The sequence below is a fragment of the Oncorhynchus tshawytscha genome, linkage group LG02 (assembly GCF_018296145.1).
Source record: "Oncorhynchus tshawytscha isolate Ot180627B linkage group LG02, Otsh_v2.0, whole genome shotgun sequence".
NCBI classification, from domain to species: Eukaryota; Metazoa; Chordata; class Actinopteri; order Salmoniformes; family Salmonidae; genus Oncorhynchus; species Oncorhynchus tshawytscha.
This window is the reverse complement of record NC_056430.1, coordinates 15,233,922-15,257,654: the sequence shown is the minus strand read 5'-3', so window position 1 is coordinate 15,257,654 and position 23,733 is coordinate 15,233,922. Positions and strand designations below refer to the sequence as shown.

The following is a 23,733-nucleotide window of genomic DNA, read 5'->3' as shown; positions in this document are numbered from 1 at the left end:
TGCTCCTAAAAATGGTAACAGGATGAGGAAGCACTTCGATATCAAAATAGGGCAAACCAACAAGCTATCTACTTAAATATATCACACTAGAAGCACTGAAACTGTGCGTCGTTCAGTTTCATATTCGTCAGATACTGTGAGTGGTTTTTACGTTTTCAGAAAAAACATTCAAGTGCGAGAAGGGGACACCTTGGTCCTTGCACGGACCCCATGTCCGCTAACGGGATGTGAAAATAAACAGCGAGACTGTTATAATGGTGTTTCCACGCTCAGTCAGTGTTAGCTAATTGAATTATAACCTGGCGGCTCGTTATGGGGATGTGCCATAGTTTTAGATCTAGGATTATAGGACCGCACTCATCGATAACCTACAGCGGGCGAACGGGTGCTAATGCTGGGCTAGATGGCGAGCCTGGGCAGCAGGATAATTCTTCCGACCTGGAGCTTCGGGATCAACGCAGAGTGGAGGAGAAAGCACGCATCAAAGCAGAGATAAAGAGAAGTCGGAACATAGACAAGAGTCTGAAAGCAGAGAAGAGGGAGTACAAACAAACCCACAGGCTTCTGCTATTGGGTAAGTTAATTGAACTGTTAAACGACCTAATTTAAAGTGTTGTGCTCTGCACTGTATATTTGGCCATATGTCCATAAGGATCTCAAGCTTTGTGATCATTTGCTAACTGGACAAGTAACCTAACTGATCTGCTATGACTGCTAATAAGCTTGTTCTGTGTTTTTATTCAGCAGAATAGTCACACTGAAATTGGATATAGTTACCATATATAGGCTAGGCCCTGCACTTGATAAATGTAACTACGTTGTAGTTCCCTCTCATATCGAACTGGCTATCTACACTGAAATCTCAGCTGCCTTCTCTACACCATTGTGGGTGATGCTTATTGATGTCCAAACAACACGTTATTTTTGAGGGACTGTTTGTTGTAAGTGTAAATATGCAACAGCAGTACATACAGCCCTATTCATCGCTTGTTATTACAAACACAAGACTTATTGTAGCCTACAGTTTATTTAGTGAGTGAATTAAGAAACGACATGCTATCATAGCTTTCAGAGGCTAATGCTGCCTTGAGGGTAAATGAGAACAGGCAGATTCTCACATGCTTGCTTTTTGAGAAAAGAGACCAAAACAAGATTAATTTGCACACACACACACACACACACATATATATCCAGAAAATTATCCATAAGGACAAGTAATAACTGCTTATGGCTGCTTGTAACTGCTTATGGCTGCTTGTAACTGCTTATGGCTGCTTGTAACTGCTTATGGCTGCTTGTAACTGCTTATGCCAGTTCTTGTGGAAGGCGTTGTTTTGATTTGCTCAAGTGAAGGAGAACAGGTTTTATAAAACATTTTTTTTAATCAAAAGTGTTAGCAAAGTAAGACCTTGATACAACCTATAGTTATAGACTATATCACAAGGAGACCCTTAGCTCCTTTGCCTTTTATAGAAGCTGCCCCTTCTTTCTATGTTACACAAGGAAAGGAGGGCAGTCTGCAGACACAAGTGGAAGAACTGTGGGCTCTGTGACCAAAATACACCAGTCATGCGGGGCTGCAGGTTTAAGAACAGACTGGACATGAGCAGAATGAGAACCTACGTATGCTTATGAACAATCAGGTGTGAGTTAGTTAGTTATTATCTTAATTATTGCTTCTCTTCGTTGTTCTGCTGATGATCTCCACCCTGTTAGCTAAGGCTATCTTCTGTGTCCTTAGGGGACCTCTTGTTGGAGTTTGAAATGTTGTTTTTAGAAAAACAGAACAAAGTAGAGGTATGATTGTGCTAAAATGCTAATTTGTAGAAAACAAAAAAGGAGCTACCTTGTTTAATTTTATTACATCTTCTTAGCCAGATTAATTGTTTTGAAACTCAAATCCGGTGGCGACATGTCATTCAGGGCAGGTAGGGCAGAGCCCCGCCTATTTTGAGCCCCACCTGTTAGGCTAAAAAAAAAAGAATAATAATAATATATATATATATACATACACACACACTTCAACTGTGAGAGACGGAATCTAAAACAAAAATCCAGAAAATCACATTGTAATTAATTTGCATTTTATTGCATGACATAAGTATTTGATCACCTACCAACCAGTAAGAATTCCGGCTCTCACAGACCTGTGAGTTTTTCTTTAAAGAAGCCCTCAGGTTCTCCATTCATTACCTGTATTAACTGCACCTGTTTGAACTCATTACATGTATAAAAGACACCTGTCCACACACTCATTCAAACAGACTCCAACCTCTCCACAATGGCCAAGACCAGAAAGCTGTGTAAGGACATCAGGGATAAATTGTAGACCTGCACAAGGCTGGAATGGGCTACAGGACAATAGGCAAGCAGCTTTGTGAGAAGGCAACTGTTGGCGCAATTATTAGAAAATGGAAGAAGTTCAAGATGGCGGTCAATCACCCTCGGTCTGGGGCTCCATGCAAGATCTCACCTCGTGGGGCATCAATGATCATGAGGAAGGTGAGGGATCAGCCCAGAACTACACGGCAGGACCTGGTCAATGACCTGAAGAGAGCTGGGACCACAGTCTCAAAGAAAACCATTAGTAACACACTACGCCGTCATGGATTAAAATCCTGCAGCGCATGCAAGGTCCCCCTGCTCAAGCCAGCGCTTGTCCAGGCCCGTCTGAAGTTTGCCAATGACCATCTGGATGATCCAGAGGAAGAATGGGAGAAGGTCATGTGGTCTGATGAGACAAAAATTGAGCTTTTTGGTCTAAACTCCACTTGCAGGGTTTGGATGAAGAAGAAGGATGAGTACAATCCCAAGAACACCATCCCAACCATGAAGCATGGAGGTGGAAACATCATTCTTTGGGGATGCTTTTCTGCAAAGGGGACAGGACGACTGCACCATATTGAGGGGCGGATGGATGGGGCCATGTATCGCGAGATCTTGGCCAACAACCTCCTTCCCTCAGTAAGAGCATTGAAGATGGGTCGTGGCTGGGTCTTCCAGCATGACAACGACCCGAAACACACAGCCAGGGCAACTAAGGAGTGGCTCCGTAAGAAGCATCTCAAGGACCTGGAGTGGCCTAGCCAGTCTCCAGACCTGAACCCAATAGAAAATCTTTGGAGGGAGCTGAAAGTCCGTATTGCCCAGCGACAGCCCCGAAACCCTGAAGGATCTGGAGAAGGTCTGTATGGAGGAGAGGGACAAAATCCCTGCTGCAGTGTGTGCAAACCTGGTCAAGAACTACAGGAAACGTATGATCTCTGTATTTGCAAACAAAGGTTTCTGTACCAAATATTACGTTCTGCTTTTCTGATGTATCAAATACTTATGTCATGCAATAAAATGCTAATTAATTACTTAAAAATCATACAATGTGATTTTCTGGAATTTTGTTTTAGATTCCATCTCTCACAGTTGAAGTGTACCTATGATAAAAATTACAGACCTCTACATGCTTTGTAAGTAGGAAACACTGCAGATTTAGCAGGTTATCAAATACTTGTTCTCCCCACTGTATATGTGTGTGTGTGTATATATATATATATATATATATATATATATATATATATATATATATATAATATATATATGTGTGTATTTATTCTTGCCTGTTTTGCATGTTATTTTGGCATTAATACATGTCCCATATCAGTTAGCAAGCAATGTAAAAAAAATAATAATAATTGAGTTAATAAAGCCGCATACAAACATGGTGTCTTTTTTGCTTTGAGTATGGCAGCTCCAAAATGCAGGTGTTTCAGCCTAGCTCAGTGCTTTCTGTGGTGGTGGACTCAAAAAGGAAAGTTTCCAGGAGTGTCCTTTAGGGGTTCTTCAAATTTAAACTGTGGTGGAACCCCTATAAGTTCTTCAAAGAACCCCTTTTAATGGATCCTCAAATAACCTTTTGGGATTAATTTTTGAACTACCCCCCCCCCCCTCTTATTACTAATAAAAATATGCATAACAATAACAGAATATTTTAGTTGTCAGTGTTTATTGTGATTTTAGTGGGAAAGCAGAATTTTAAAAAAGCCAAATATGAGGTAAACCCCAAGTCCAATGGATATATCGTCTGGTGTGTTGATGTTAATGTGTTGATGTTCTCCATATCCATAAACAGAAAAATGTTGCAGTGCATGGTGATCGAACAGGTTTCCTGTTAAATTCATCAGAGGTGTAGGGAGGGTAAAGTCTGTGAATTCAAAAAATAGTACTTATACAGATAATTAACAAAACATGCACACAACAGTATTCATACCTTGGTTTTTGTGGTAAATGTTCATGAAACAAACTTTTGATAATGGTTTTCATACACATAGTTTGTCCATAATGTAGAGGACTATGGGATTTTCATTGAAGAGGTAAGGGAGGAGAATGGTACATGTGATCTGCATAATATACCACAATTGGCATGGTATTATCATCAAACCATATCAATTTAGATCATACAAGGGACAAACCTTACCTTAAATTGAGGAGATCTTTACATTTTCACTTAAGTGCTATCCTTTCAAATTCAAATGTTTCAGTTGGGCAGTTAGGTTTCTGCAAGAACCCCTACTAACTAAGGAGGTTCCTCGATGAACCACACCTCCTATGGGGTTCTTGGAAGAACCTTTTGGGGGCCATTTTCAGTGCCAAGAACCCTAAGGTTGTCACGCCCTGACCTTAGATATCTCTGTGATTAGGGTGGGTACGCTAGTTTTTGTATTGTCTAGGTTTTTTTTGGTATATCTAGAGTTTTTGTAGGTCTAGGTGATTTGTATGTCTATGGTGGCCTGATATGGTTCCCAATCAGAGGCAGCTGTTTATCATTGTCTCTGATTGGGGATGATATTTAGGTAGCCTTTTTCCCTTTGGTGTTTGTGGGATCTTGTCTATGTGTAGTTGCCTGTCAGTACTCGTTTGTATAGCTTCATGTTTCATTTTGTTAGTTTGTTCAGTGTTCATTCTTTTAATAAATAAGAATGTACATATACCACGCTGCGCCTTGGTCCGATCCTTATAACGAACGTGACAAAGGTTCTTCAAAGAACTTTGAGGATCTTAGAAGAACCCTTGTTGAACCCCTCATTTTTAGAGTGCTCAGGGGCTCCCGAGTGGCGCAGTGATCTAAGGCACTGCATCTCAGTGCTAGAGGTGTCACTACAGATCCTGGTTCGATTACAGGCTGTATCACATCCAGCTGTGATTGGGAGTCCCATAGGTGGCACACAACTGGCCCAGCGTCATCCGGGTTAGGACGTCATTGTAAATAAGACTTTTTTCTTAACTGACTTGCCTAGTTAAATAAATAAATCAAAATACAGAGGGTAGGGGTGGTAATGTTCTCTAGTTACGCTGTAATTGGCTCAGTGTTCTGTCACTCATGGGGACACTACGTCACTGCAGAATCTACAGGGAGAGCTATAAAGTTCAAGCCCCTTGGGTGCTGTCATAGATTTACATTAGAAGTGCCCATCCAGCATGACTTCCGCTGCTTTCAAAATAACTGGAAACTCGGAACTGGAAAATCTCAGACTTAAGTGATTTCAAGACAACTGGGAACTCTTGGGGGTTGAGCGCCGACTGAGAAAATACGTTGTGAACGGTCATCCAAATCTGAATTCCAAGTCGGGAACTCTGGCCTCTTTCTAGAGTTCCGACCCTGACGTCATGATTCAAACTTGTTTTTTCCCGATATCCCAGTTGTCTTGAAAGCACCATAAATCCAGAGAATGGTGACAAAATTTGCCCACAAGAAGGACCGCCATGCCACCTTCCTGTTCAAGTGAGCACAGCACAACAAGGTGAGTCCAAAAATGTATTGTATTCTGCCTAAAATTATGTAATATGCGAGGGAGATACGTATACTGTAGCTAAGAAAGTAATACTAAGTGTATGCCTAGTTAAATAAAGGTTAAATAACAAAATAAATGTAAGCTGTTAGTAGCCCATGTGCCTCACCCTATTAATTTGGTCCCGTTCCCCCTCGTAACTTAACCTACTGTTCTGACATGGTGGTCCACATGTAGGCTATAGCCTGTTTTAGAGAATTGTTATCATTGAGTTTTGCAAGAGATTTCATTGTCTGCTTATGTGCCCCCTTTATTTATCCTACTGTTCTAACTTGGTGTACAGGGAGAATACTGTAAGAATGGCCAATGTTCTGAATTCTGTCGCTGTACATTTCAGAAGTGCTGAACAAATAGTTATATTCACTAAGTCCGTCTTAGCTCACTCATTAATGTCTCAATCTAAATTACGGATTGCCTCTTATCTGCTCACCGTTCCCTTATGCCATAGTTTGTACATCTCAATTGTCAGTAGAAACCACATTGGTTCAAGCAAGTCAGCCATATCAGCTATGTTTTTAAAAAAAGGCAGTAAATGAGGCTGAATGAACTGTTTCGCTGCCAGACAAGGCTCCGCTGATAGCCAGGTGTAGAAGTGGTAAGGATTCACTCCATGGTGCTGAAAAGAAAGCTCTGCTGTTGGGACAGCTTTATGTAGGCTCTAACAGTTTGTGGGCACCGTTTGTTACTGTTATAGTGCAATTAATGTATTGTTTTGCTGTCTTGTGTAGTGGCTTTGCTGGCATGCATATAATTGTTTTTGTTGAGTTTGCCCCATCAAGATTTGCATGCTAAAATCGCCACTGCTCAAATCCTACAATCCAGTGTGATTGCTGAGAAGCCTAAGGTATGATACAACTGTAACTAAATTCTGCCCCGTACTGGCAAGAGTTGGGCATTGCATTTGAATGTAGAATACTGAATCTTTTTTGCTCATCGATTAAAAAAATATTACCATACTTTTCACCTCAGTTCGGAATTTTCATTATCAGTTAATCATATGTAACTATTTTATTAGTTTTGCTGCGAAATAATTTGGCACAGGTTGAAGTGCTTAGACATTTTCTTATTGTTGTTATGGTCACCCTGAACACAAATAATGTGTACATACACAATACAGAGAATTGCCCTGTATTATGAGGTAAACATCCATTAAAGGAACAGGGGGATCAAGGCAGACACACAGGGATTCCACACAGCAATGCTCTATAGTAAAACATTTGAACCACACCTTAGCCACGGAAGCTGCATTTTGTGAACTACTTGTTCTCTTTCAGTGGTCATATTTCATGCATGAAGTGGCCTTAAACCTATGCAGTTACATGTGTAATTATAGTGTAGGTACACATTGTAACAGTTTACAATGTAAGTATATGGGTTTTATGCTTCTTAATGCGAAGTGGAATCAAATAATCACATTTTCACATTTAACCTTGTATGTATAGGACACATATCCAACTTTTTGGTGGATGAAAATGTATCTGCTATTTGCACAATTCTGTTGCAAATGTTGAAAAGGGTTTCTTCCTGAAATGTAAGCATCTTTCAGAGCCTCATCATGATGTACAGGTACCTGCCAAAATAATGGAAAAGCTTAAGTAAATGAGGGATACAAATTCTATTGAAAACACGGGCTTCCATACAGGTGTGGTTCATGAGATAATTAAGCAGTTAACATCCCATGCTCAGTCACCAGGTCTCGACCCAATTGAACACTTTTGGGAGATTCTGGAGAGGCGCATGAGACAGCGTTGTCCACCACCATCAACAAAACACCAAATTATGTGTCACATCCCTCCAATAAAGTTCCAGAAACTCTTAGAATCTATGCCAATGTGCATTGAAGCTGTTCTGACTTGTGGTGACTCAAAGACCTATAAAGACACTTTATGTTGGTGTTTCCTTTATTTTTGGCAGTTACCTATAGATTTGAAGGTTGACATCTTTTAGGCCTTTGGAGATGAACTACTCACACCATGGTGAAATAGTGACGATGATGGGATGGTTGAAGGAAATATACCGGCCTGTATGATGGTTGAAGGAAATATACCGGCCTGTATGATGGTTGAAGGAAATATACCGGCCTGTATGATGGTTGAAGGAAATATACCGGCCTGTATGATGGTTGAAGGAAATATACCGGCCTGTATGATGGTTGAAGGAAATATACCGGCCTGTATGATGGTTGAAGGAAATATACCGGCCTGTATGATGGTTGAAGGAAATATACCGGCCTGTATGATGGTTGAAGGAAATATACCGGCCTGTATGATGGTTGAAGGAAATATACCGGCCTACATTTTTTTATTTACACAAAACAGTGGGATACTCATTCGACCATATGAGCTGAAGGACTTCCTAGTTCACAAAATAAGTTCAAAAACACTAACGGAAGAATTTGAGCTCTGATATTAGTCACTCATTGTTATTGACAACACACATGACAATAGGTTACACAAATGATAATTGGGCAACTATCAAATAACCATAGACATAGTCATTTTTTTAGAGAACTTACATAGATTGTATATTGCTGTGATTCAGAAACAGACTCCTGGTGTCTTCACGCCACATACTCATACAGTCTGTGCTGTGGTCAGATAAATGTTGTTTAATGCAGTGGGAAATCTGATCACAATGTGGGCACATTTATTTTCAAGCATGCTAATAGAGGCTGGTATTTTTAAGGCTGAGCTGATATGTCACATTTGGGAATGGCAAGACCCAGTGAAGCAGTACATTTAGTAAGCCTTTATCTGGCAAGAAGTGCAATGTGTTTTTATTATTCATATCTACAAATTAATCTATAAACAAATGTATATTAATATACTGCCATTCTTTATAAAGGGGTGGTTTATAATTAGGTTATTATTAATTTAAAGATGGATTATAATAAATGAAAACAAATGGTTAAAATGGTGTACTTATTTGGTGCTTGTAGAATAGTGAGAAGTTTCAACCAGTTTTAAACTACCCCTTTATAAATCCTTTTATGTTTTTAATTTGATTTCCACTAAAACATTCAGAGATTTAGAGAGGGAATAAAGAAGTCAAGACTGAATAGAGATCCGGCAACTATTAATACATTCTGTGTATCCATGTTATAATGGTTACGATGCATCTGTTGTGCTACAGTCGTCCACTTGCCCTGTGTGGACGATCAGTTCTTCAAAGACGGCGCCTTTTCTCTTCGGAATCGCAACTTCATGACGTTTTGGGCAATCATGTGATTACACTCTGGTCTTTCCCAGGGTTCAGTGAGAGCTGTTTGCCCCACCCCATCTCTTTAACGCTTTCTATCTCAATGTACAATTCTCAGAGAAAAGGACAAAAATGCATATAAATACTTCAAAGAAACTAATCTATTCACATTTATGCAAGAGCAGATCTGGCCTTTACATGAAAAAATCACTGTCATCGTTGGATTAATTGTTATATTGGCCTAACGCGGTATGTTCATATATCGATATGCACATATATCCAGGCTTAGGCTACCATACGAATTCAAAAGGAATACAAAGCTTAGACTAACAGCGGGCTCTACCCACGAGAAAAACAAGAAAATAACGAATGATTTTCATAAATATACCTGAATCGGGGAAATTGCATTGCATACAACAAAACCTACTGAAGGCAATGTTCGCCTAGAAAAGCTTACCGATGTGAGGAGAAATACAAATTACAGCGGTAAAGAAAAAGACCGAGAGAAGGGCCTTTTTGATCTGGACAAACCCCAAAAGCAGCCAACATCTGTGACGAGGAGGGGAATTAAATTAATATCATTGACTAAAACAGGATATATTTGACAAAGTTACAACAAAAACGTTTTGTCTTGGATTTAAAATACATTCGGATGAAGAAGGAAACCCTGCATAATCATCCACATGCCGTCATTTTAGTGGAAATATTAATATTTTTTTATCCACCCTCTGTATCTGCTTTGCCTGTCACGCTGGGGCTGAGGACGGATTGAACAAGAAAAAGGGAAATACGCAAATGTTTTGAATGGCAGTAGTCAGAATTCTACGAGTGAAACCAATGATGGATTCTAGATAAGACATTTGCTAGAATTTAGTGTGGATTTCAGCTCTACGACAACTCGAGATCATTTATGTACATTGTAACGCTGAAGGATAATATTCAACACTGAAATTAATCTTGATGACTATATTGCGGATTTACAGTGAAAACATTATAGGAATCAGCTGTCTGAGAGGGCGGCCTGAGTGTCGTGATTAGCACCACCACTCTGTTCTCACTGAATAATCTATTGTAGCTGGTAGATATTTAACACTAATAACTGTGATAAAGGCTACGGCTTGGTTGGTCTTGATCTTCCGCAGGTTTTAGTCTGCAACTGGCAATACAGATGTCACCCATCTTGAGCAAGGTGACTTTCTCTTGGCCCAATCTAGGAATCTAGAAATTATTTATTATATGAATCCCCCCTCCCCCGAACCTTTTTATTGGGTTTTTGGGAAGATGGGTTGTCTGGGCAATAGTAAATCCGAAGACCAACGTAATGAGGAGAAGACACAGAGGGAAGCTAACAAAAAGATAGAGAAACAGCTTCAAAAAGACAAACAGATTTACCGAGCTACTCACCGGCTTCTGCTATTAGGTAGGTTTCTGACATTGGTTAAGTGTTTCATACCATGTTTAATGTGGATATCCCTGCCATATACCTATTGTGGCATTTGAGGATGACAAGGGTCTGACGTGGGAAATGACCGTATTGTATGTAGGTCCATGTTCTTCCTGGGCAGTCTATTAAACCAAGACTCTTCCATTTGTTTTATTGCAATGGGGGTTTACGTTTGGTTTTGCTGTCATTTTCGATAGGACTTTGTTCTTGTAAAAGACTTACACTGACAACACGTGTGTCAATGCACCCCTGTCATTTCAAGCAGCTGTTCAAGAAAAGCCACCAAAAAGGATTTGTACCCTTATTTTGCAACATTGTTGCATATGATGCCATCTGACTAGTGGAATTATTGCTTGTGGTGTAAGCCTAGCAATGTGTGTCTATATGCCTGACTTAGGAAGAGTAACCTATATATTATAGTCCTCAGAAATGTGAGTTTTCATCATCATGGACTACGTTTTCCTTGGAGTGCTTTTAATCATAATCGTTGCTAATACCAGGACTGATTTATTTGACAGTAGGCCTAGAGTAATCAAGTTGTTCCTAGTCCTACCTATGTAATAACACTGTAATTACTCAAGTAACACCATTGTATTAGCGTGTTGTTTCATAGTAATTACTTTATAATTGTATAGTAATGGAGTTATTCCAATTAGGCTGGCTCTAGGATTTAGAAGACCGTAAGCAAGATTTGGTTGGGTGACCCCCCCCACCTCACGGAAAACCATTTTAGAAGCCCCCTCTTGTCAGTAGAGAGAGAAAGTGTACTTTTAAAGTTCATATCCTGCAATTCTACACGTTTTGCCATGGAGCATAGATAACATGTTGCAGTTTTAAAGGCCCAGTGCAGTCAAAAACATGATTTTCTATATATTTCCACACTGAGGTTAGAATAATACTGTGACATTGTGAACATGATGATAATGGCCCTTTTACTGTTTGAAAAGACTCCCTGAAATTTCAACCTGTTTTGGTGGGATTGAGCTTTGGGGTAAATAAGAAAGATAAAAAACAGAGTTCCAACCTTCTCTGCCAATAACAGCTAATTTTATTTTTTTCCCCTCCCTAAGACCACTCCCAAACAGTCCTAGCAAAATTGCTTGAGAAATTGCTCTTTGCTAAGAAGCTATTTTTGTTTATTTTTTACCATTTTAAATGAAAACAATCACAGTGAGGTAGTTAATTGTTACACATAATTATTTGATATTGAGATAAAAACGTCTGTATAGTTAGCAAGTTTTCTGCAATTCTACACATTTTGCCATGGGACAGAGAAATTTCCTGCAATTCTACAAAATGTTTCTTAATATGATATCTGACTGAGAGTGACTAACAAAATCAATGGTGGCTCCGGAGGTCAGGACCTCTGGGCACATGCCATACGTGCCCGGCCGGTATTCGGCCATGATTACAACAAGTTTGGATAGCTGGCTAGACTAACTACTGATCTTTTCCTTTAACTGGCTTGATTTGGTAGGCTCATCTTTGGAGCAATTTAATCCTCATTGGTATTACAAACAACATGAAATCACGTTCTATGTTTTTGACCTTACAGTATTAGGCCTAATAACAATACAGACATTGATTCTAGTCTGAAGTGACAATGACTAGGGTCCCAATGAACTTATCCAAAAACAACATTCTTCATTCACTAAAATAATTCACATTCTTTGGATACATTAATTCAACAAAAGTATGTTCACCATACAAAACATTTATTCCAATTCATTTTTTTTGTTGCTGCACAGTAAGAATGTGTTTGACCGAATCCCGGAATCCTGGTTACCATTTTGGATTTTATAGGGGCCTAGGTATTTATGACAAGTCTACCTAGTCAACTCGCTACATTATTGTTGTGTTTTTCCCTTGAAGAGAAGTAAAAAAAATTTAAAAAAAAAGATGCTCAGGCCCAAGTTAGGATCTGGTCTGTTTGCTTTTCATTTTCATTTAGCATGTAGCATGCTGTTAGCACGAAGGAGCAGCGTTTGTTCTCTCCATTCCTCAATGTGTAGGGAATGACTGTTCCTAATATCCCTGAATGTTCCCAGCATTCCATGTTCCGTGGTTAGTGGACAGTCATCACTAGAGGTTAGGATTGCTTCCTAACCATATTATCTGACCAGGAAACACTCTGGGACCTAGTTGTAGTAGGTTATAACTTGGTTGAACACTGAAGTAATGTGTGATTTGCATGCCTAGAATTTAGCTCAAGGGAATTGATATCGCCCTAAAGAGACCACTGTCAAGTGAGGTGTTTTTTGAAAGGTCTTTAGATTTATCTTCCTGTTCTCTCTGTTTGCAGGTGCTGGTGAATCTGGGAAGAGCACGATAGTTAAACAGATGCGAATATTGCATGTGAATGGCTTCAACGCAGAGTAAGTATTCTTTCCCCTCATTTCATAAATCTTTGCAGAACTGTGTCAAGCACTAATTATTTTGTAGGTGCCACTGAAGGCTTGGGCCGGGACGATACCAGTATAGCAATATTATTTTCACGGAAAAAATGAAAAACTGAAGCAGGTCAAAGTCTTTGGTCCTTTTATATAAATGTGACTCTGGATGACAAAATAATTTTGTTTGCATCATTAGGGCTGTTTTCTTAAAGAAGTTAAATCCGCTTCGGGTTTTGTTGCACGAGACTAATGAGTATCGCGATGCTGGTATCGTCGCAGCCTTACTGAAGCCCATGGGGTTCTTACTCCTTTTGTATTACACAGACTTTAAACTGGTAACCGAGGTCCTCGGATTCTCTCAGGCTGATTAATTGTTTAGATTTTATACCTTTTATAATCTGAGTGGTTCAAGCCCTGAATGCTGATTGGCTGACAGCCGTGGTATATCAGACCGTATACCACGGGTATGACAAAACATTTATTTTTACTGCTCTAATTACTTTGGTAACCAGTTTATAATAGCAATTTTGTGATAAACTCAGCAAAAAAAGAAACGTCCTCTTACTGTCAACTGCGTTTATTTTCAGCAAACTTAACCTGTGTAAATATTTGTATGAACATAAGATTCAACAACTGAGACATAAACTGAATAAGTTCCACAGACATGTGACTAACAGAAATGGAATAATGTGTCCCTAAACAAGGTGGGGGTCAAACTCAAAAGTAACAGTCAGTATCTGGTGTGGCCACCAGCTGCATTAAGCACTGCAGTGCATCTCCTCCTCATGGACTGCACCAGATTTGCCAGTTCTTGCTGTGAGATGTTACCCCACTCTTCCACCAAGGCACCTGCAAGTTCCCGGACATTTCTGGGGGGAATGGCCCTAGCCCTCACCGTCTGATCCAACAGGTCCCAGATGTGCTCAATGGGATTGAGATCCGGGCTCTTCGCTGGCCATGGCAGAACACTGACATTCATGTCTTGTAGGAAATCAAACACAGAACGAGCAGTATGGCTTGTGGCATTTTCATGCTGGAGGGTCATGTCAGGATGAGCCTGCAGGAAGGGTACCACATGAGGAGGGAGGACACCTTCCCTGTAACGCACAGCATTGAGATTGCCTGCAATGACAACAAGCTTAGTCCGATGATGCTGTGACAGACCGCCCTAGACCATGACGGATCCTCCACCTCCAAATCGATCCCGCTCCAGAGTACAGGCCTCGGTGTAACGCTCATTCCTTCAACGATAAACGCGAATCCGACCATCATCACTGGTGAAACAAAACCATGACTCGTCAGAGAAGAGCACTTTTTGCCAGTCCTGTCTGGTCCAGCGATGGTGGGTTTGTGCTCATAGGTGACGTTGTTGCCGGTGATGTCTGGTGAGGTTCTATCTTACAACAGACCTACAAGCCCTCAGTCCAGCCTCTCTCAGCCTATTGTGGACAGTCTGAGCACTGATGGAGGGATTGTGTGTTCCTGGTGTAACTCAGGCTGTTGTTGTTACCATCCCGTACCTGTGTGATGTTCGGATGTACCGATCCTGTGCAGGTGTTGTTACACGTGATCTGCCACTGCGAGGATGATCAGCTGTCCGTTCTGTCTCCTTGTAGTGCTGTCTTAGGTGTCTCACAGTACGGACATTGCAATTTATTGCCCTGGCCACATCTGCAGTCCTCATGCCTCCTTGCAGCATGCCTAAGGCATGTTCACGCAGATGAGCAGGGACCCTGGGCATCTTTCTTTTGGTGTTTTTCAGAGTCAGTGGAAAGGCCTCTTTAGTGTCCTATGTTTTCATACCTGTGACCTTAATTCCCTACCGACTGTAAGCTTAACGACCTTTCCACAGGTGCATGTTCATTAATTGTTTATGGTTCATTGAACAAGCGTTGGAAACAGTGTTTAAAACCTTTACAATGAAGATCTGTGAAATTTTTGGGATTTTTATGAATTCTCTTTAAAAGACAGGGTTTTGAAAAAGGGACATTTCATTTTTTTGCAGAGTTTATATTGCCAATATACCACAGCTAAGGGCTGTGTCTGTAAAAGGTCTGGGTGTAGCTGGTGCAGAGGAGTCAGGCGCAGGACAGCAGAGATGAGTAATAAAAGTAACTTTACTCAAAATGACCAAATACATGTAGTAATACCAAGCACACACAATCAGACCGAAATACATAAAACAAACATTCACAAAAACCTTGAGGAAAACAGAGGGTTAAATAATGAACATGTAATTGGGGAATTGAAACCAGGTGTGTAAAACAAAGACAAAACAAATGAAAAGTGGATCGGCGATGGCTAGAAGGCCGGTGACGTCTACCGCCGAACGCCACCCGAACAAGGAGAGGGACCAACTTCGGCGGAAGTCGTGACAGTGTCCAGGCAGTCCACGATGCGTCGTGCCTAAGAACAGTCCTTTGCCGTGGTATATTGGCCACATACCACACCCCCCGTGGCTTATTAAATAAATAGATACTGTAGTATATGGCTTGAATGGCAATCTCACACTGGCATTCACCCCAATCAGGTTGAAGATACAAGAGGGTTCACACTTCTTTTTAACCTGGGGGTGGCATTTTCATTCCGGGTTGACCAAGTTCAGGACCACAGTCAAAACGTACAAATGCCTTTTCATAAATATTGGGGTTCAGCTTGTTTAGGGGTGTGCGCGTACCTGCCATTGTCCCGTGTGGTTCAGTTGGTAGAGCATGTTACTTGCAATGCCAGGGTTGTGGCTTCGATTCCCACAGGGGACCAGTATCAATGAAAATGTACGCACTCACTACTGTAAGTCGCTCTGGATAAGAGTGTCTGCTAAATGACTCAAATGTAAATGTAGCAGCAGATACAGGTTGTTACCTTGACAACCGAATTACACATACTGATATCATCAGTGAGATCTCCTGAAGTAAGAGGCATTGTAAGTGTTGTTGTCAAAGGATATGCGTACTCCAGCATACAAAATAAATTAAAAAAGTGACAAGGTAGCAAGGAACAGTAAATTCACTGTGAGGGTATGTGCGAGTGTGATGGCGAACTTTGGCTAATGCATATTCACCTGTTTCTTGCAATGTAGCTACATTTTCAATTATCTTGGGTGTGCAATTCCACCCCACCTCAGAGAGTATATGGGTGTTTGTCGCCAGAGACTGGGTGTTTGTCGCCAGAGACTGGGTGTTTGTCGCCAGAGACTGGGTGTTTGTCGCCAGAGACTGGGTGTTTGTCGCCAGAGACTGGGTGTTTGTCGCCAGAGACTGGGTGTTTGTCGCCAGAGACTGGGTGTTTGTCGCCCAGCCAGAGACTGGGTGTTTGTCGCCAGAGACTGGGTGTTTGTCGCCAGAGACTGGGTGTTTGTTATGACTATAGGTGAAACTGCTTGAGTTAATTGATAATATTTACAAAGTGTATTGCTCTATGAATTGCCTATTTTATAAACTGTTTTTTAAACAACAAGTGTTTTGCTCGATGGCACCAATTATTCAACAGATCCTTGAACTAGTTTTTGAATCGTTTGAAATCACATGCATAGCCTACTGCGTTCAGACTAGTAGGTCTTGTAACCCTGCTCATCGAGAGAAAATGCTGAAGATTTTGGTTTCACTAACTTCTTTTCCTAGCCAGTATAGTATGTCATAGTATGCCAACATCAATACTATAGGACCTCTCATTAAAAACAGTAATTTGCCTTAAGCTTTTGTTTCCCAACAATATGACTTCACTCAGGCTCCATTTCCGTGGATTCTCAGGTTACGTACAGTGGCTGTATTGTTAATTTTACTGGTCATGATTCTGATCATTCCACACCTTGGCTTCCCCATATGGCACAGTTGACAGGTCTTAATAAGATCAGATCAACTTTATTGTCCCAGAGGGGGCCTTTTTGTTGGACGTACAAGAACGACTGCTCCTACATGACATACGCAACATATAATACTGATCACCTCATAGAAATAGTGCAATTTAAAAACATAGTAGGTCAAAATTACATACACACACACACACACACTTGCACACACATCAGCCAGTCAGTCAGTTCATAGCAGGGACCGTATACAGATTGTATTGATGGTCAATTCAGGACAGTTGTTGTCCGGGTTTGTGTTCCACAGCCAGACACCCTGGTGTAGGCTATTGATAAATATATGGAGGGAGGGGATCTCTATAGTTCTTGCTTCAGTTCCGTGTGGTTGTCTCAGCCTGCCCCTCAGACTAGAATGTTGTACCTACCTACTGGAAGTTGGACAGGCAGTGCCAGTCAGTACAAGGTGCTGGAGAGTGGGATGAGGAGGACAGAAGGTGATGGGAGGTGGGGAGTGACAGGATGATAGGGAGAGTGGATGATAAGGGAGAGGAGTGGAATGGCAGAGGTGAGAAGAGATTGGTATGGCAGTTTATTTTAAACAGGGTGTTTTGAGGTCTTAGTGTGAGGAATGTAGTGGAGCCTCCTCTCAGTCATACAGTGCACTGCTTTTACTCTGTCACTGAAACTCCTACATTCTATCAGCCCAGCTACACAGACTGATGAAATGCATGAAGAATGCACTATTTATCTATCTATCCAAATTAAATTGTCTCTATTGTCCATCAATGCATGAGTCCCATAGAAAAACCATTGGCAACCATTTTTTATGGATGCAATATCTGTGTGGTCTGGCCCTTATTTAGGGTTTGCAGACTTCGTCAATGAGTAAAGATTGCCATTCTTCTTTTCCATGTCAAGCATTGCTACACCTTTATGGTGATTTTGATGACATTAAGGTGGTATGCTGTTATACACTGACTTCCTCATTATCGTGATTCTAAATATCTATTTTCATGATTCACAGGGAGAAAAAACAGAAAATTCAAGACATTAAAAACAACATAAAAGAAGCTATAGAGGTCAGTAATTGGTGCTGTTTACTGCTGATTTCTCCCTCTTGGTTACATTGTTTACATGAGTTAACATTACTAGTATCCCAACAGAGGAAGTCTTTAACACATTTCAAGATTTACAAAAAACATTTTTTTAAATTCTGTAGATTTTGTAAATCAAGGTTTTTCTATTTTTCCTCCATTCCAGACTATAGTGACAGCCATGAGTACACTGACGCCCCCAGTCCGGTTAGCCAACCCAGCACACCAGTTCCGAATCGAATACATCCTAAACCTAGTAAATCAGAAGGATTTTGAATTTACATCGGTAAGTATTTTTCAAATGAATAATTACTTGTTCTCCCTGTCATGTTGGCATGTTTCCTGGTTGTTCTCTGATGGTGCTCGTTTAGCTCAGTGGGCTAACACAGACTAGTTCAAACCCTAATTGGATTCCGCAGTCTCATTCTGAGTTCTTGCCCCAAAGAAAAATGTCCACCTCAAACTGTTGAAACTATGAACATTAGTCAAACTGGCTGCTAACGTGATATAGGTCTATGTGTTTGAATTTAAGGCATGATGGAATAGGACTCGTTAGTGATTGGAGGAATAGGACCCGTCAGTGAATGGAGGAATAGGCCCAGTCAGTGAATGGAGGAATAGGACCCGTCAGTGAATGGAGGAATAGGACCCGTCAGTGAATGGAGGAATAGGACCAGTCAGTGAATGGAGGAATAGGACCCGTCAGTGAATGGAGGAATAGGACCCGTCAGTGAATGGAGGAATAGGCCCAGTCAGTGAATGGAGGAATAGGCCCAGTCAGTGAATGGAGGAATAGGACCAGTCAGTGAATGGAGGAATAGGACCAGTCAGTGAATGGAGGAATAGGCCCAGTCAGTGAATGGAGGAATAGGACCCCAGTGAATGGAGGAATAGGACCCGTCAGTGAATGGAGGAATAGGACACGTCAGTGAATGGAGGAATAGGACACGTCAGTGAATGGAGGAATAGGACACGTCAGTGAATGGAGGAATAGGACACGTCAGTGAATGGAGGAATAGGACACGTCAGTGAATGGAGGAATAGGACACGTCAGTGAATGGAGGAATAGGACACGTCAGTGAATGGAGGAATAGGACACGTCAGTGAATGGAGGAATAGGACACGTCAGTGAATGGAGGAATAGGACACGTCAGTGAATGGAGGAATAGGACCCGTCAGTGAATGGAGGAATAGGACCATTTAGTGAATGGAGGAATAGGACCCGTCAGTGAATGGAGGAATAGGACCCGTCAGTGAATGGAGGAATAGGACCCGTCAGTGAATGGAGGAATAGGACCCGTCAGTGAATGGAGGAATAGGACCCGTCAGTGAATGGAGGAATAGGACCAGTCAGTGAATGGAGGAATAGGACCAGTCAGTGAATGGAGGAATAGGACCCGTCAGTGAATGGAGGAATAGGACCAGTCAGTGAATGGAGGAATAGGACCAGTCAGTGAATGGAGGAATAGGACACGTCAGTGAATGGAGGAATAGGACACGTCAGTGAATGGAGGAATAGGACACGTCAGTGAATGGAGGAATAGGACCAGTCAGTGAATGGAGGAATAGGACCAGTCAGTGAATGGAGGAATAGGACCAGTCAGTGAATGGAGGAATAGGACACGTCAGTGAATGGAGGAATAGGACCCGTCAGTGAATGGAGGAATAGGACCCGTCAGTGAATGGAGGAATAGGACCAGTCAGTGAATGGAGGAATAGGACCAGTCAGTGAATGGAGGAATAGGACCCGTCAGTGAATGGAGGAATAGGACCAGTCAGTGAATGGAGGAATAGGACCAGTCAGTGAATGGAGGAATAGGACACGTCAGTGAATGGAGGAATAGGACACGTCAGTGAATGGAGGAATAGGACCAGTCAGTGAATGGAGGAATAGGACCAGTCAGTGAATGGAGGAATAGGACCAGTCAGTGAATGGAGGAATAGGACCAGTCAGTGAATGGAGGAATAGGACACGTCAGTGAATGGAGGAATAGGACCCGTCAGTGAATGGAGGAATAGGACCCGTCAGTGAATGGAGGAATAGGACCAGTCAGTGAATGGAGGAATAGGACCAGTCAGTGAATGGAGGAATAGGACCAGTCAGTGAATGGAGGAATAGGACCAGTCAGTGAATGGAGGAATAGCCAATAAGTTCCTCGAGGAACATCACATCAGCCATGAAAGCTACTACAGTATGGTGTCTGGCTGTTTTGTGGTTCAGTAATTAGCAGGTGTGCTCTCCTTGGGATGCTCACAATTGAATGAGGCTCTCACCTGAGAGATGCATGGCCTGTGCCTGTTAACACTGATTGTGTTTAATAACACTAAATGAGTCTGATGGGAGTTCCCCTCTGAAACACCAGGACCCTCAGGGATTCCTTCCAAACTGCCTGTTCCCAGGGTTGGCAGGCAGCTGGGTAGGCAGACAGACAGGGAAACAGGCAGGATAAGCAGGCAGGCAGGCAGGCAGGATAAGCAGTTTTCCTATTCTGAATCAGAAGTTGCATCTTTAGGTGAGAGTTTGCCCCCCAATCCCCTCTTCTGTAAAACTTGTAAATATTGACTTGTGACTTCCTGTATTATACTGATGCTAAAATGTTTATTCTACTGAGCCTTGTATTATTTCTTATTGTTGTTGCATTGTCGAAGGAACCTGCACGTAAGCATTTCATTGGACGGTGTATACCATGTGTATCCCATACGTACGACTAAAACATGAAACTTGGTGAGAATTTGCCCTGATGCTTTCTATAGATTTGGAGATATTTTATATGGTCTGTTGCTGTGCCGAAGTAATCTATTCGGAAACTATTCAGACCCCTTGACTTTTTCCACATTCTGTTGCGTTACAGCCTTATTCTGAAATGGATTTAAAAAATAATAATTATCCATCAATCTACACACAATACATGATGACAAACCAAAAATATTACATTAACATAAGTATTCAGACCCGTTACTCGGTGCTTTGTTGAAGCACCTTTGGAAGTGATTACAGCCTTGAGTCTTCTTGGGTATGACACGACAAGCTTGGCACTCCTGTATTTGGGGAGTTTCTCCCATTCTTCTCTGAAGATCCTCTCAAGCTCTGTCAGATTGGAAGGGGAGAGATTTGCTGCACAGCTATTTTCAGGTCTCTCCAGAGATGTTTGATCGGGTTCAAGTCCGGGCTCTGGCAGGGCCACTCGAGGACATTCAGAGACTTGTCCTGAAGACACTCCTGCGTCGTCTTGGCTTTGTGCTTTGGGTCATTGTCCTGTTATTAGGTGAACCTTCACCCCAGTCTGAGGTCCTGAGTGCTCTGGAGAAGGTTTTCATCAATGATCTCTCTGTACTTTGCTCCATTCATCTTTCACTCGATCCTGTCTAGTCTCCAAGTCCCTGCTGCTGAAAAACATCTCCACAGCATGATGCTACCACCACCATGCTTCACTTTAGAGATGGTGCCAGGTTTCTTCCAGATGTGACGGCAGGTAGCCTAGTGGTTAGAGTGTTGGGCCAGTAACCAAAAGGTTGCTGGATCGAATTCCTGAGCTGACAAGGTAAAAATCTGTCGTTCTGCCCCTGATCAAGGCAGTTAGCTCAGTTCCCTGGTAGGCCGTCATTGTAAATAAGAATTTGTTCTAGTCTAGTTAAATAAAGGTGACGCTTGGCATTCAGGCCAAAGAGTTCAATCTTCGTTTCATCAGACCAGAGAAGTACTTTAGGTGCCTTTTGGCAAACTCTAAGTCATGTGCATTTTACTAAAGAGTTGCTCCTGTCTGGCCACTCTACCATCGTCCTGATTGATGGAGTGGTGCAGAGATGGTTGTCCTTCTAGAAGGTTCTCCCATCTCCAAAGAGCAACTCTGAGACAATTCCTTCAACCTCTGCTTGGTTTTTGCTCTAACATTTACTGTCAATTGTGGGACCTTATAGAGGCAGGTGTGTGCCTTTCCAAATCATGTCCAATCAATTGAATTGAATTGACCATATGTGGACTCCAATCAAGTTGTAGAATCATATTAAAGGTGATCAATGGAAACATGATACACCTGAGCTCAATTTCGAGTCTCATATCTAAGGGTCTGAATACTTATGTAAATAAGGTATTTCTGTTTTTTATTTTGAATACATTTTGCAAACATTTCAAAAACCTGTATTTGTCATTATGGGATAGATTGATGAGGATTTATTATTTATTTAATCCATTTTAGAATAAGGCTGTAATGTTTTAAAAAATGAATAAAGTCAAGGGGTCTGAATACTTTCTGAATGCACTGCATATTGTGGATTGGAATGTCTGTGGCTTCTGACTACTTTTCTGAAGCATCTAACTCATTATATTAATGTGGGTTTGTGTGTGTTTGGCCAGAGAAGACTATCTGATTGGCTGCTGCCGCCTCCTCCTCCCTCTCGCCCTCCCCCTATCTCCTGGCCCTAGGCTAGGGCCTACCAGGAACCAGTCTGACTGGTTGACTCTGCCTGCCGCTTCGCTCCGCTCTGCTTAGGGTTCTGACAGGGAACAGGGACAGGAAGCCTAAGCTTAGCCAATGCCTTGAATATACTGACTACATCCCAGTGTCTTCCTTAAAGAGTTTGGTTTCTTCTACTGTACGTAATGGCCTTTTGTCTCAGTGAACATCCTCAACCCATATGGTTGTTGTCCTCATCTGTCTCCTCCTCTTCTGTACTTCTCTAAATATAACACCAGTTTGAACCAGGACAGGTGTCTTGCTATCTGTTTGTCCTCAGCTATGTACGCTGATGCTATACCTCAAGAATAGGGACAGGAGTTTTAGCCTACTTGGTTATAATATTTTGGGGGGTTATTATATTTGTCCTATTACACACAAGGGTGTAATGGAAATGTGTTTCTTGCCTATCCCATCTCCCCCTGAGATACCCTCAGGGAGAAGGATGACAGCCATTGTACAGCGCCCCAGGAGCAATTAAGGTTAAGTGCCCTGCTCAAGGTCACAGTGACAGATTTTTCACCTTGTACCCTTTTCACCTTGCTACGGTATTCAATCCAGCGACCTTTTGGTTACTGGCCCAATGCTCTAACCTTAAGGCTACCTGCCACATGGTTAGGAGAAACACTTGACCCTACTAATTAGTCACTAGCGTTAAAATGCTCGTTGATTGATTTACAACATGAGTGAATGTCAGGATTTTAGCGTGGTCAGAGTGAGACTGACATTTATGTTTTTTTTGTTGCATGCAGGCATTGGCAGTCATATCAATTGTCATGTAAGCCTGTGTCTTGTTACTGTCCAGACTCCAGAGGCCTAGTTGGGGATGCTTAGAGAGTCCTTGTCATTTGGAAAGACAAGGTTCTGTTATGGTGTTTCTGTCCCTCATCGTTCATGTGTAGGCTGCTTGATTTGATGAATGTTTTCTTCAGTCTGTATCTCTTGTGTCTTGTGCCCACTCTGTCTCCACTCACCACGGTCAACTAAGGGACGGGTACGGCTGTAGGTTCAATGAGACCACTTAAAGGAAAACACATGCAATGCCCGCCCCAAATATGTCATTTTCAGCTTAAAAGTATTTTCTGATTGGTTGATTTAGTGTTGAATTCCCAATTGACTCTTACACGGAACTCAAACAGGCTGCGCGCTTGCACCATCGTGCATACATTTATTTTGTCCCCCTACACCAAACGTGATCACGACACGCAGGTTAAAATATCAAAACAAACTCTGAACCAATTACATTCATTTGTCCTATTTAGCTAGCTTGCTGTTGCTAGCTAATTTGTCCTGGGATATAAACATTGAGTTGTTATTTTACCTGAAATGCACAAGGTCCTCTACTCCGACAATTAATCCACACATAAAACGGCCAACTGAATAGTTTCTAGCCATCTCTCCTCCTTCCAGGCATTTTCATCTTTGAACTTATATGGCTATTGGCATCTAAACTTTCATAATATTACTACACCGACCGGCAACACAGTTCGTCTTTCAATCACCCA

At 41.6% G+C, this 23,733-nt stretch overlaps 1 pseudogene; it reads left to right on the top strand.

Moving 5' to 3' along the window:
- The window catches only part of LOC112221063, a 42,158-nt pseudogene continuing 18,425 nt past the window's right edge, over window positions 1-23,733 (top strand).